The 13709-nt window shown below is 41.1% G+C and overlaps 1 protein-coding gene across 1 annotated transcript in view; it reads right to left on the reverse strand.

Annotated features, from left to right (window-relative positions):
• LOC148666845 (zona pellucida sperm-binding protein 3-like) overlaps positions 1-13709 on the reverse strand; it is a 779162-nt gene that overhangs the window by 548841 nt on the left and 216612 nt on the right. The window lies entirely within an intron of this gene.

Consider the following 13709-nt stretch of genomic DNA (forward strand, 5'->3'; position numbering starts at 1 on the left):
ATCATTTGCGTGGGAATGACTTCTGTCATTATTACTAATACTGATAAAAACAGAGAACTCACAGCTCTCTGGAAGTTGGCCTGGACTCTAGAAAGTGTTTTTATTTGCAAGCGGCTCTGGAACTCAACACCTGTTGATTGGTCACTTCTGTCAGACACATCAGTGGAACCCAAGCCCACCTACACACACATTCACACACACTGACAGATATACTGTACACCTAAACTCTGTAGGAAAACCGGCTCAGGGACGCCAAATATGTAATCATAGTGGCTCTCTGAAGGCACCAGTTCTGTAGGGTTTGGGCATTTACTGAGACAATTATTAATTGTAGCAGTAAATCACAAAGTTGATTCTTTTGATGGCTTTAGAATCCAACCATGCGACATAACTCAAACAACGCGCACACACAGGTACTAATACACGAGGATACATTTATTAATACATAGAATATGCATGTAAACCTAACAGATCTTATCGAGAGGGTTATCAGAATACAAAAGGTATATATTCAATCAGTTACAAAGAGTTACACATATCAAGAGGACATACGTTCAGTATATCATTCATTAAGATCGTTTCATAAATGAACTTGGTTATAACTTCTACATTAGATACTCAAAACAAGTACATAACTCTTAGGAATTAAATTGATATCAACTGGTTGGGATAACAATTGAATTCTCGAGCTGTAATGCAGTGAAGTTGAATACTCATCCAATCTTTGGGGATTCAGATCTCCTGCGGGCACAAAGAAATAGTTGCAGGCTGTTGCTGTCCAATCCGCGCTCTCTGGCTGCGTGCCAGGCTGTGCTGTGCGGCTTGCGACGGTGCGCTGCTGATGCTCACTGTTGGCTTTAACTAGCAAAGTTTGTGCACAGGAGAAAAGATGACTGTGGGTCCCAGCAAGTCAGGAAGAGGACCGGTTTGTTCCTGATGAAGAGCTAGTTCTGAATAGTGATTCAGCTGTCCACAGTTCCGACCTGTTCACGAGGCCTGCTGCTGGTTACTCTCTGGCAACCTCCACTCTAGACTCTTAGAACAAAGAAAAGTTCTGGCACTCGGACACACTGGCCGTTCCGTGGTTGTCCGGGCTGAGTCTCAGGATGGTCAGGAGGTGCGCTGCGAGAATGTCCTGCCCTTGGGAGCCTTCTGCTCCTGGGCCGTCCTGCCCTGGAATTCTCTTTTGAATTCCCTTTAGAACAGTCCACAGAATCCTCTCCAGAATCTTACTGAATCTTACTGAATCTGAATCTCACAGGCTTTCTGTGTTGCCTGTTTTTTACCTGGAGGAACTTCAGCTCATTGATTGGCTGAAAGTCCCATGGGCATCAGAGTCCCACATGGGTTACTCGGCCCTACCAGTCCCTGATTGGTTGATCAAGGTGAGATATGAGTCACTTACTCCTGACACTTAGGAATGCAGTCCAGATGTCCAACTGGCACTCCCTAGACAGATAGGCACCAATGGATGACCATTGATCATGATAGCCAGGCTTAGCTAAGTGCATCCCCCTTTGGGAGCTGTCCTAAGAAACCTTAAATCAGCCTGCATGAATAGTTTCTCTGTGGCTGCACCACAGAGATGAACAGAGAAATTGGGCCTCATTTAGGAAGCTCAGAAACACTTAATTCTGCCTCATTAATAAGCCTCGCCGCTACAACTCTCACACACATTTACACTCACAGACACATCACACATTTATACACACAATCAGACACTCACACACTCACATATATACACTCACAGACTCACAGATACACAAATAGACACTATATACGCACATAGACACCTACATACACTCTTAGGTACAGACACACTATAACTAACACTAATGCAGATACTGCTAATATTACAACAGTAACACAATCACCAAAACTTACACTATCATTGTTACTAACACTGACAAAAACTACTACTAGACTAATAATACTTATAATAACAGTAATATTCTCATTAAAACTAACATGATGATGATGAGTGTTAATACTCTGACACTAACACTGTAAGTATCACTAATATTACATAAATACTAGCATTAAAACTAAAACTATCAGTAATGCTATCAGCTTTAATACTCACATAGACACTACACACACTGACAGACATGCCCACACATACACTTACAAATATAAAACTACACACTGACAGACACCACACACTCACGGACACAAACCATACACACACATTCTCAGGCATGCATTCACAGAAACAAATAGACACTATGCATACTCATAGACACACACTTATAGACACCAAACACTCAGAGACCCCACACACTCACACACTAACAGACACAACAAGCTCACAGACACATACCTACACACTCACAGACACACAGCCCACACACACAGACACCACACACTTCCAGAAACGCACCCACACATGCACAGATACCACAAACTCACTTACCTACAGATACACTATAACACAAATATAAATACTACTAATACTACAACAGTAACACTATAATTAGAATTAATATTAACATGAATATGAACATTAAAACTAAAACAATCAGTAGTGCCACTGTCATTAATACTCACATGAACACTAGCATTAAAACTTCCAGTTGTAATCTCACTAATATTAACATGAAGACACTGATATTAGTATTAGTTGCTGCTCGTGACGTCACACCGCTCTCTGTGACAAATTCGAGACACTTAGACGCGTGCAGTGACGAGGCGCCTGTCACCGTGGTTACCATTCTTATGATTTATAAACACTGGAAAAATGCATTTAAACTGTTACTTACATACATTTATGAACTTGAAATATCATTTTCTAGCTCTAGGATACAGTTACCTAAATAATAATATGAATAATAATTGTGTAATTTCGGATTGAATATTATTAACCCTAAACGCACTATGGTAATTGGTCGATACAGTCTTTATTAACTGTTTTCTAGATACTTAAACAGGGTCAAGAAAAGAATCAGTACTCACCAATCGTGAAGTTAATCGATTTTTCTACGGTTCTTCAGTTGAAATAATTGGTTGTCGATAGATAAGTGATCAATAACTCTTCTCCGTGCGCTCCGTGCGCCTCCCGCGCTCTTTCTCTCTCTGATCCCGGTGCTCTGGCTGGTGTCTGTGACGTCACAGCGCTTATTCTGACAGAGCAGAGTGCGTCTCTGCTGCTTTTGTGTGTCTTTTTCATGAATGCCAGAGGTACTCAAAATGTTGCAAAAAGAAAAGCGGTTTTTTTTGTGTTTTGTAAAAAAGTGAGTGCTGATTTTTATTTTATACAGGAAACGCATGCATGTTGAAACACTATTTAAATTCTATAAATAACTGAGAAATAATAAATCAAGGAAAACATGATATATGTAAAAATACAATTTGATCACATAATTTACTTCATTACCTCTGGTGGTTATATGTTTTTTTTTCTGTTTTATGTTATATGTTTTTATCTCTTATACATGTTTCTTAATCTTCTGGTTGTAGTTAAATTTGTAAATTCTATACATTTAATAAAAAAAGTTTTAAAAAATAGTGCATCTCTGCTGGAGGAGACTCCTGGTTTTCATACAAATATAACATCTCCAAAAAACTAAACCGGGCTGTGAAGAGAGGCGATTTATAACAGTTGGAGAAGGAGAGCGACAAACCGAGGAATGAAAATCATTAAACAGAAAAAAAATAGTATACTTCACAGATTAATGCGTTACAAAGCGTACCCGTGTGGAGCAGTAGAGAACGAGCACAAGTCCCTGAAATAAGCGCTTTTAAGGGTTTTACACGAATCTTCAGAGTAAAAGAGCCACGAGGATCAGACTCCTGATCCTGGAGGTGTATACTGGTTTTAATTCCACCAAGCTCTCACTTCTATAGGTAGTCTGATGATTTCACTTAACTTTATAACTGTAACAAGACTTCATCTAATTGTACATTTATAAGACTGTCTGTGAGACACTTGTGAGAGCACCTGAATCCCAGGGCTGGTGTGGAATCACACACAGACAGATCTTCTTCTGTGTGATCCGAGTCCCACTGCTTAGAGCTACAGACTGGTCAACTGCTCACTATTTTAGTCAGGACCATCGGCCTTTGGCTACTAATAATCAATATACTGATCAGAGTGTCAATACTGGTGTTTATTACATAAATACAAAAATAATTCCACACTCACTTGTGTTATAAAACACTTAAAAAACATGTTTGGAGGCTGATATACATTAAAGAAAGTAATACTGAAGGGCTGGAAGTCCTGGAAAGGGTTTATTGAAGTTTCTTGCTTCTGCCCTGGAACAGAGCCCACAGCTGCCAGATCAGTGACCCCTGAGCCCAGTTCACAGAGAGGAGAACCAGGAGCTCTTTTATGTTTCCAAGAGGGCTGTGAGAAAGGGGAAAAGGGGGAAATGTGACTTGAGTCAAGGCTGTTCTGTCTGATATTGTTCATGTAGCAGTACTGATTGTCTGAATATCTTCTGGTTCTGGATTGTGAGGATAGAGAGCAGTACAGCATTGAGCTTCTGTCTGAGTGTGAGGCTGAGCTGTGAATCTGACTGAGAAGAGAATAATGATTTTTTATTCTGCCTCTGAGAATTTTTCTTCTTTGCCAAGTGGTGTTACATCCCCTTCAGATACTCTGCACAGACTGCCAGAGTGAGAGAAGAGGAGAGAGAGATGGACAGATAAGAGCAAACACAGCGAGAGAGACATACGTCTTGATTTACTTTGAAGCAAGTTTCAACGGTAAACGCAGACGTCACTTTGAGCACGGTCTTTTATAGTACAAATATCACACTGTGCTCTACATGGGCGTGTCTTCAAGATCGTTGTGAACCAAAGCTTCTGCTTTCCGAGGCAACTGATTCTTTCGTCGTTAATTCCCAAATCTTCAATGAGAATCAGTGAAACGAAAACCAAGCACATGTACACACTCGCGTCCTAGCGTGAAAAAAAATGATGGAAGCATTTGAGAAATAAGAAGAGTAGTCTGAACAGCTCCGGCCTATGAACTGCTCTACAAAGTGATCGCTACCTCCACACCAAGTTTATAACACTGACAATGATGCAGGAAGCACAGCAAAGTTCTAAAACCAGCGGTTTTCTCAAAAGTAAAATCTTCATCTTTTAAATATTGTCATCCATATATTTTCGTTTTTCTCTTTTTCACATTACACGCTTTCGAGAAATAGACTGTCTTGTAATGAAGGCTGCATTAGAAAATGTGTATCTAAATTAAAATCGGGTTTATGACTTTTGCGTTATTCAGCTTTCTTAGCGCTTGGGTCTCGATTCAGATATTGCAATGAAAGCAACAGGGGAGTACGTTTTCCTTTTCTAAATCAAAGGTGATCTGCTCACAAGGAAGTATAAAAACTTCAGCGTTTACTTTTTGAAGACCGCAAATTGTCGAAACACTGTTGCTTCATAAGTTAATAAGTAACGTTTCTGAGCACGCATTGTATTACTAATGCTGTTATTAATACAAAAAAAGCTTAAATTCACATAATGGAATTTGGACGGCTCAAAGTAGTCTATTCCTTGTACAACTTTACTTGCCCGATGAGTAGAGTTTAAAGCAACGGCAGCAGAAGTAGCAGTAATAGCAACAGCGTAGAGTGTCACAATACACTCTATGAAAGAATTGCGGCTTCAGATCGTTTTGTTCTGTTGAAGCTACCTACAGGCTCTAAATTGTTGACATTGGCTGTGATCTTCTTTTTTCAGGTTTCATGAAATTCTTCACATATTTGAAATATTTCATTCGGGTTCGCCCAATACACGGTGCAAATCGTACCTGCAGCAGAATGCTGTGGCACATGAAGCCGTTTTGTCTATCGGTTGTAAGGATTGAGGAGCGTACTACAAATCGAGCAAGCGAAAAGAAAATTAAACAGGAGTCACTTTTTGGATTGCTAATCCATTGTGCTCTGCTCGTCTAGGTTCAAATCCCATCCTTGTCATGGTTAAGGCCTGAGACGTGTGTGTTTTTTCTAAACAGTGTTTGCATTTGTTTCCTCTTCTACTCTTGTACTGGAGCAGTAATATTTCTAGCGGTGGACGAACATGGTATCACAGGCTGACAGCAGGAACACGTGGCCACAAGCTGCAGTACATTGGTTTGGGAACAGCAATAACTTTCCTGTGGAGACAGGTGCGCCGGTATTAATACAGCTCTTTCGAGCGGAAAGAGTAACAAGAACTGACTTAAACTTACCAGTTATGTTTAATAGCTAAAACACAAACCAACCTCTTCAGTGGTTGAATCTAAATTACAGAAGCCAATGCTGCCATCAAGGAAAAAAAATCTTGAGTTATGTAGTTTTGAGACTAAATATCTGACTTTCAGTTTGAAGCGGTACAATGGATTCCAGATTACATTCGTTCTTAATTCATATATATGAGTCTGATAATGGTTAAAACTGTGTTTACATGAGGTACAAACGGTAACATTTTCATTGCGAGAAGAAAGTCAGTCCGTGCGCATTTCTCAGCGTGCACATTGTCAGGAACACTAAGCCCACAGTGCCAGCACACCTTTCGATAGTCTGTAGGTACTGCCATTGCAAATGTAACAGGTTTTGCTATCTCGCAATTAGGAGATAATTTTGTATTTCTTAATTAGGAGAATTCTGGATTTTTTTCCTTGGTGGCAACAATGCACTTCCGCAATAAATCATAGACTCTGCTTTCAAAATAGCTGCACCAGGCACTTGGACACAGATAAACATAGGGATTTAAAATTCAGGAATATGAATGGTCAATTGCTTACAGTTGGGTTTTTTACGTTTCGTATTTAGCGATTTGTATATCAATCTTTTAACAATTCATTAAAATGCTAACTATATATATATAAAATAAAAACAACAGCACCGTTAAATGCTGGGGAGACGGGTAGTTTTTTTTTTACAATCAGATGCCAATCTCTAATGCTGTGTGTGAGAGCTTACGTAACTTTCCTTTTCTCACATTTTCTAACGACTATTCCTAAGGTGCACCCTATCAACTCCTAATACTTTTTAAAAGTCTGCCTGCATGTTTGATTATTGTCATTTTATTTAGAAAAAGTTCAATATTGATCATAACTAAAGAAAATTATGATTAAGAATAAAAATGATTGTATGAGAAGCAGGAGGAATCGCTTCTCTCCTATGGAGCATGAGCTGAATCAGGAGTGAGACATTTCGTATGCTTGTGTATATGTTAACGCATGACCTACATCGTAAAACTGAATTAAAAGCTAACATTAAGTTGTCAGAGACATTCATTTATATACAAACAAGAGACAGACAAAGTAATAATTCTACATTTACTTATCCTACACTGATCAGACGAATTGAAATGTATGGAAGCCCGTTTCCTTGCTATGGTATCTCAGAATTCCGACAGCTGGCAAGGCCTGGGTTCGAGCCAATGCAGTGAGACATGAACTAGGGTGGGAGCGGCGAAGGCACAAGCCCTAGAACCCGAATCCGTTACAATAACAAAAGGACAGACAATGAAATATGGGCTATTTCGAAGTCGCAAATGTGAGATATAAAGTCAGAATTCTGAGTTTTTAAGTCACAATTCTGAGATACCATAGCGCGTTTTTTTTACTCCCTGGCGGAAACGGGCTTCCATAGGTTCTCAGTGCTGCGAAGCAAAACCAATCTCCGAAAAATCAGACAATTATTATCAGATCATGTCAAAAGCTGATCAGTATTTCTTTACTGGGACGCAAAGAAATGCTTGTATTACACATTTTAATGTGACATGCAATTACACGTGAAAAATAGTAAAATTATTTTCATTGCGGTACATGTTGATAGAACACCTAATTGAACAATAAATTCATCTGAGCCAAATCTACACGTGTGGGTGATTTAATTCTGTCTAAATTGCGTGGAACTCCTCCGCTGAGGTCGGATACACACGGGAAAGTGTTCAGGCGGCTTCACGGAGTCCCGCCTCAGACTGGAAGCAGGTTCTAATTAGACGCTGAGAACAATCCGGGTCTCTGTGTGTAATTGATTGTGGTGATTGAGCGGTAATGTGACCAGGTGTGTGGTAGCAGGTCCTGCTATTATAAAAACCTAGTCACCGCATTCACACTTTATGCTCTCTTGCTTCAACACAGTTTGGTGGTTTACTTGTCTTACTTCTGTAGCAGTTTAGCGGGACATCAATTTGGCAATGCGCTCGTTTCTCTTTGTGCTGTGCCTGTGCGCAGGGGCTGGGCTCCCCGCACTGATCTCAGCCGGCCGGCTGGCTGGGACTCTCGGGAATTAGCGGTCCAGGCCGACTTCCCGGCTCTTGAAGACACAGCCCAGTCCTTAGTCATGGAAGAAAACAGAGAAGAGGTCGGAGTGGCCTCTGTAGTTCATCAACGATCCAGTCAGGCAGTACTCCTCTGTTAAGCGCCGTTTGTTCACATCGATTGGCTTTTTTTTTGCATTCATTCGTGCAAGTAGTAAAAGCAGACGCCCCTATTCTGCCATGACCCGGATTCGAACCGGGGTTGTTGCGGCCACAACGCAAAGTACTGACCACGATACAATCACGGCAAGTTACAGAGACACACACAGCTCTGACCTTTTCCGCCCCTGAATAGGATGGGTGAATTGAATAGTATTCAATTCACATCGAATATCACTGGCGAAGCTCAGCGCTTGGCCACTGGGCACGGTTTCACACCGTTTCCGTAGTATACTGTTTATCACGTTCGCCACACACGCGAAAGGTCCCCGGTTCGAAACAGATCGTCTTCTTTTGTCGCCACGCACACTGTTTGGGGATTCGCCTAGTGCTGTGATCGAACAGACCCACTGACCTCTTAGTGTGGCGGGATCTGCACAGTGCATGTCGCAGCGCTTCTTGCTTTCACTTCAATGCGCATCCTTATGTCGAGTCGTGTGCCGTGCAGCTCCTCTGAAAGCGAGAGCAAGGAAAAGGTGTATGGCGCTGTGAAAGGAAACAGAGAAGTGAAAGCCAGTCCTTTCTCTAAGGAGGTAGAAGAAGAGCGACTCCCCATCAGGGAATTGAACCCCAGTCTCCTGCGTGATAAGCGGGGATACTCACCACTATACTAACGAGGAAGACATCACTTTTTTTGACCACTGGCATCGTGTCCTGACCCACCGTGCTGGAAGCCGACGCGTGCTGTGATTCCTTTACAGAGCAGAGATGACAACCGAGGAGCCAAGAGATCATTTCACCATTTGGCAGCAATACAGCATTTCGAAAACACAAACGACCAACTCGGAATGACTTGTTTTTAACGCTTTTAAAAGCTATCTTTGTGCAAGACGATTGCGCCACCTAGCAGATACAAATGGGTTGTGGCATGAAAATGCAAGCGATGTTTATTTTTTGACGGGATAGGTGCGAATGGAGAACATCCTTGTTCGTCAGTCTCTGTAGCGCAATCGGCGAGTGCGTTCTGCTGTTAACTGTAAGGTTGGTGATTCACACCCACCCAGGGATGCTCTCCTTAATGTTGTCAATGTAAACACTGTCTCCGCTAAAGCCGAAACCTTAACTCTCTTTATATTTGCAGAAAATGCTAGTCTTTTGCTCGTGTCCAACAACAACACTTGAGACCGGGGAAGTCCAATAGTGATCAACACCGCAACTCCCCAGAAAACCATATTCACCCATGGAAAAGTATCTTTGAATGGCTGGCGGGAGATATCATTTATACTCCTGTTGCGTCCTCTGCTAAAATCGTTTAGAAATACAACGCGGAATTGTTTGAGGACTTGACAAGCATTGTTACGTCAGCACTGTGAAGTTGGATGTTGATATTTTGATATATTTACCTTAATTTTAACATAAATATAAACATAAATGCTGTACAATCTATGCTGTACAATCAAACACAGTTATATTTTGAGTCTCATGCTGGTCGTTGTATAGATCCAAAAGAAAATTTTAAAGCTGATACATTTTCGATTGGAATTTGCATCTAGCTGCAATCGGTATCTTTTACTTTATGTATGGTAGTGGAAATATTTTTTTAAAATGTTTTCTAAAGAAGATCTCATGAAGTATTGCCAGGACCTGCCTTTAGCGCTCAGTAGCGATAACACTGTTGATATAGATGGAGAAGAACTGTAAGATGAATTGATGATCTAAGATAAAATAGCTCTAACACCCCTCCTGTAACAGTGTTTGTATTCATAGCAAGTAATATTCTTTTTCAAACCAGAACGTTGCTTTTGCATTAAGTGTTATGTAACCATTAGCGGTTTCGGTAGCTTCTGAAGAGCGCACTTTTCCAAACTGAAGCCTATAAGAACATTATTCAAGATGCACCATGGCCCAGAATCGTTCATCGGGACTAGGATTAACATCAATTGAAAGTACTCCAAAATAAAAGATTTGACAGAAAAATTAAAAGTGTAGGCAAGTATTAAAACAACACCATAACTTCTTGACTTCCAATCTCTTTCCTGGTTCAGGCCATGTAAAATGACATAATCAGTGGAGTCATGCCGAGGTTGTGAGTTTAAGCCTCACCTGGAGCAGCCTGGTTTTCTGTCTTGACAGGTAAACTGTGGTTTGTGTTATTTGCTAAATAGAGAGGATTCTGTGCTAATTGTTCTCCTCCTGGGAGAGGTCAAGATGAGAAGTTCACGAGGCTAGTGGTAAATATCCTGTCCAGGAATATCGGGGCTGTAGGGGGTCAAATCTATAGATGTAGAGAAGACATAAGTGGAGATGGTGTGTCTGCTATCTGTGTGAGAGCTGGGCAGGAAAATAATCTGTGGTCTGGGAAGAAGAGACCCTCGTTGGAAGAGTGGCGCTCCTCACAGGAGAGAATGAAAAATTAATCTTTTTCAGGGACGCTGATTTTTCTCTTTGGGAAAATTAAAAGCACGTTTAGCACGTGACTTCGTGGCACAACGGTTGCGCGTCTGACTCCAGATTAGAAGCTTGCACGTTCAAATCACGTCGAGGTCAGCTCATTTGTCTGCAGGTTCTGCTGGTACCAAACCTGGAAATTACACCACGCAGTTGAATTTTATCTGTACACCACATAGGTAATCTGAACGAAGTAACAGCGCAGTACAGAACACCCAGTCAGGAGCTTATGCAGCGAATCATCTTGAACACGACAAGAGAAAAGGCACACTGCACATCCGCGAAACATCACGTCCTGCTTTAGAGACAGTAACATCAGAGAACGGAAGCTTCAGACCTCGTTTTTATTACAGGTTCAAGCAAACCTGAAAGTTAGGGAGTGTTTGGTCACTTTTGTTTAAAAAAGTGTCTGAAGCCTGTAATTATAATTTGTCCTTTTTTAATTGTGGTTGAAATCCACTCCCATGTACCAGGACCTACAGTATGTTCATGACTAAACGTTTGTTTAAATGACTAACGCTATTGGACATTAGCTGGTGTTTTTTGTAACGATTTGCTATTTCATGCAGGAAAGAAAGGAGACCAGACCCAACGTTTGCTTTCAGGTGCGGTCTATTTACATAACGGACATCTATTTCTGGGGAGCCTGATTTAAATCACACAACCCCGGTAGAAGTCGAATCGACAATCTTATAAACCGAAATCAGACGCGTTACCCATTAAACAACTAGGCTGTCACATAACTGCATTGCGCTTTGGTGAGTTCAGCGCCGCTACTAGTAATACCCCACCCCCATCTACAATTTCTAAGTGAGAAACGTGTTTTCTACATTTTTATCAGTTTTAAAAAATCATCACTTTTAAACAGACAAAGCGTTTATGTGTCGCTCTGAATTTCTAATTGATTTAGAATTAAAAGAAAATAGCGTTTTGTTCCACAACGGCGTGAAATGATCACGTCTTTCACTCTACTTCTCTCTAGTAGTAAAGCAGACCTTGCTAGGTGAGCATTTGCTCCGGTAAATTAGGTCACTTTTCATGTTAACTCACTTCTTCTAAACACAACATTTCCTGGTGCACGTTTTCTCCATGAAAAAATACATTTTCCCTTACATGATTACTCGTTTTTTTTTCATCAAAGTGTACAGAAAGTAGAAAGAAAGGAAAAATGTCGTAAATGAACTCTGTTGCCCGTGGGAGATGTCAAGCGCATTGGACATGAAAAGTGCCCGATAAAAGCCATTTCTGTACGTTTCTCTTAGTGTTGGGGCCCCTATTGAATGTAAAGGAGGCAACATGCTCAGCCAGCCGACTCAGCGCTTACTGGACGCAGGTGTCTCAGAGCGGTGTGTCCAAGCGACAGTAAAAGAGGAGAATTCTGCTGGCGCCGTGGCTTAGTTGGTTAAAGCACCTGTCTAGTTAACGGGAAATCCTGGCTCCAAATCCCAGCAGTCCATCGCCTGTGTTGCACTAGACAACCTGTAGATAATCAAAAGATAATTGAGCTCCTTGGTAATGAAATTGGCGGATAAAAGCCATTTCACATCCTTTCTCAACTTGCTCAGCGAGCAGGCTCACCGCACACCGAACAAAGATATGACAGAGCAGTGTGTCCAAGTGGCTGTAAAAGGCAGTACTTTGCCGGCGCCGTGACTTAGTTGGTTAAAGCGCCTGCCTAGTGAACAGGAGATCCTGGGTTCAAATCCCAGCGGTGCCTTTCTTCCTGTCTTCGCCCACCGTTTATTGTTACAGACAATATGCTTCTGCATTATGTTTAAATGAAGTGTTCATTTCGTTTTTGGCACAACTTGTTTTTCAAGAAATCCACACATTGCGAAAGATAAAATGCTCATCTTTCTTAGGAATGAGTAGAAACCGAAACTTCTGATCCGTAATCAGACACGTTATCCATTGTGCCATTGGCATTTGCATCGCATTCCCATGCAGCACCACATTGAGTTCAGAGCCGCTACTAGTAATACTGTACATCGCCCCGGTCAACATTTTCTCAACTAGATTCATGTGTTTTGTACGTGTGTCTAATTACTACGTCTTTCATTATGTCTGGTCTAAAATAATGTATCTTTAAAACAGACAAAGGGTTTATGAGTCTACCTGAAATTTACACGCGAAGAAGATATCGCGTTTAAAAAGAATACAAAGATGCCGGCGATAGAAACCGGAGCGTCTTAAGTGCGCGCTATCACTGAACTAAACTCCCGATCGGTAAGTTTGTCGGCGGGTTTTTAATTGTGTTAGGAAGAGCAAACAGTCAACAGTGTACATTTTAAAGGTCTAAGCAAAACAATCAGACTTGAGGATTATTCAGAACAGGAGCCTCTACTTCTTTGTATACTGAGCTTTCGGGTGAACATCAAAGTGAAAGACAAATTCGCAATTTTCACTTTTTGATTAAGGAACAAGAAAACACCATTCTTTGAACTGGATTCAAACCAGGGAACTTAAGAAATACTCGCTACTTTTTCTACAGTCTTAAGAGCTAGCAACTGAGCTATCGAGAGGTCGGAAAATAAACGTTTTGTCACACGCGTAACCCGATGTAGTGTAGTGTTCCTCTTTATTTAAATCCCAGTTCGATATCAAAATACTCACTCCCATAGTCTCGTTTAGTAGAAGAAATGGACCAGGCTTCTACTCTATAAACGTCCAGAGTTCTTATAAAACATTTGAAGGGACATCAGTGCAGGCAGAAATTGACTCTTTTTCTAGTGGGATCAGGATCACATAAAACCTTTCTTTTGGAGTGAGAAGAGGATCATGGTGACACTCAAAACATACTTGCCTTTGCTTCTTTCGAGGACGAATGGATTATTGAGCTGCAAACATCGGAACATCGGATCAAATCTCTCCCTTACTGCAGTTGCTTCTTTGAGAGTTTCTTC

The sequence above is a fragment of the Lepisosteus platostomus genome, chromosome 5 (assembly GCF_059453375.1).
Source record: "Lepisosteus platostomus isolate fLepPlt1 chromosome 5, fLepPlt1.hap1, whole genome shotgun sequence".
Lineage (NCBI taxonomy): Eukaryota > Metazoa > Chordata > Actinopteri > Semionotiformes > Lepisosteidae > Lepisosteus > Lepisosteus platostomus.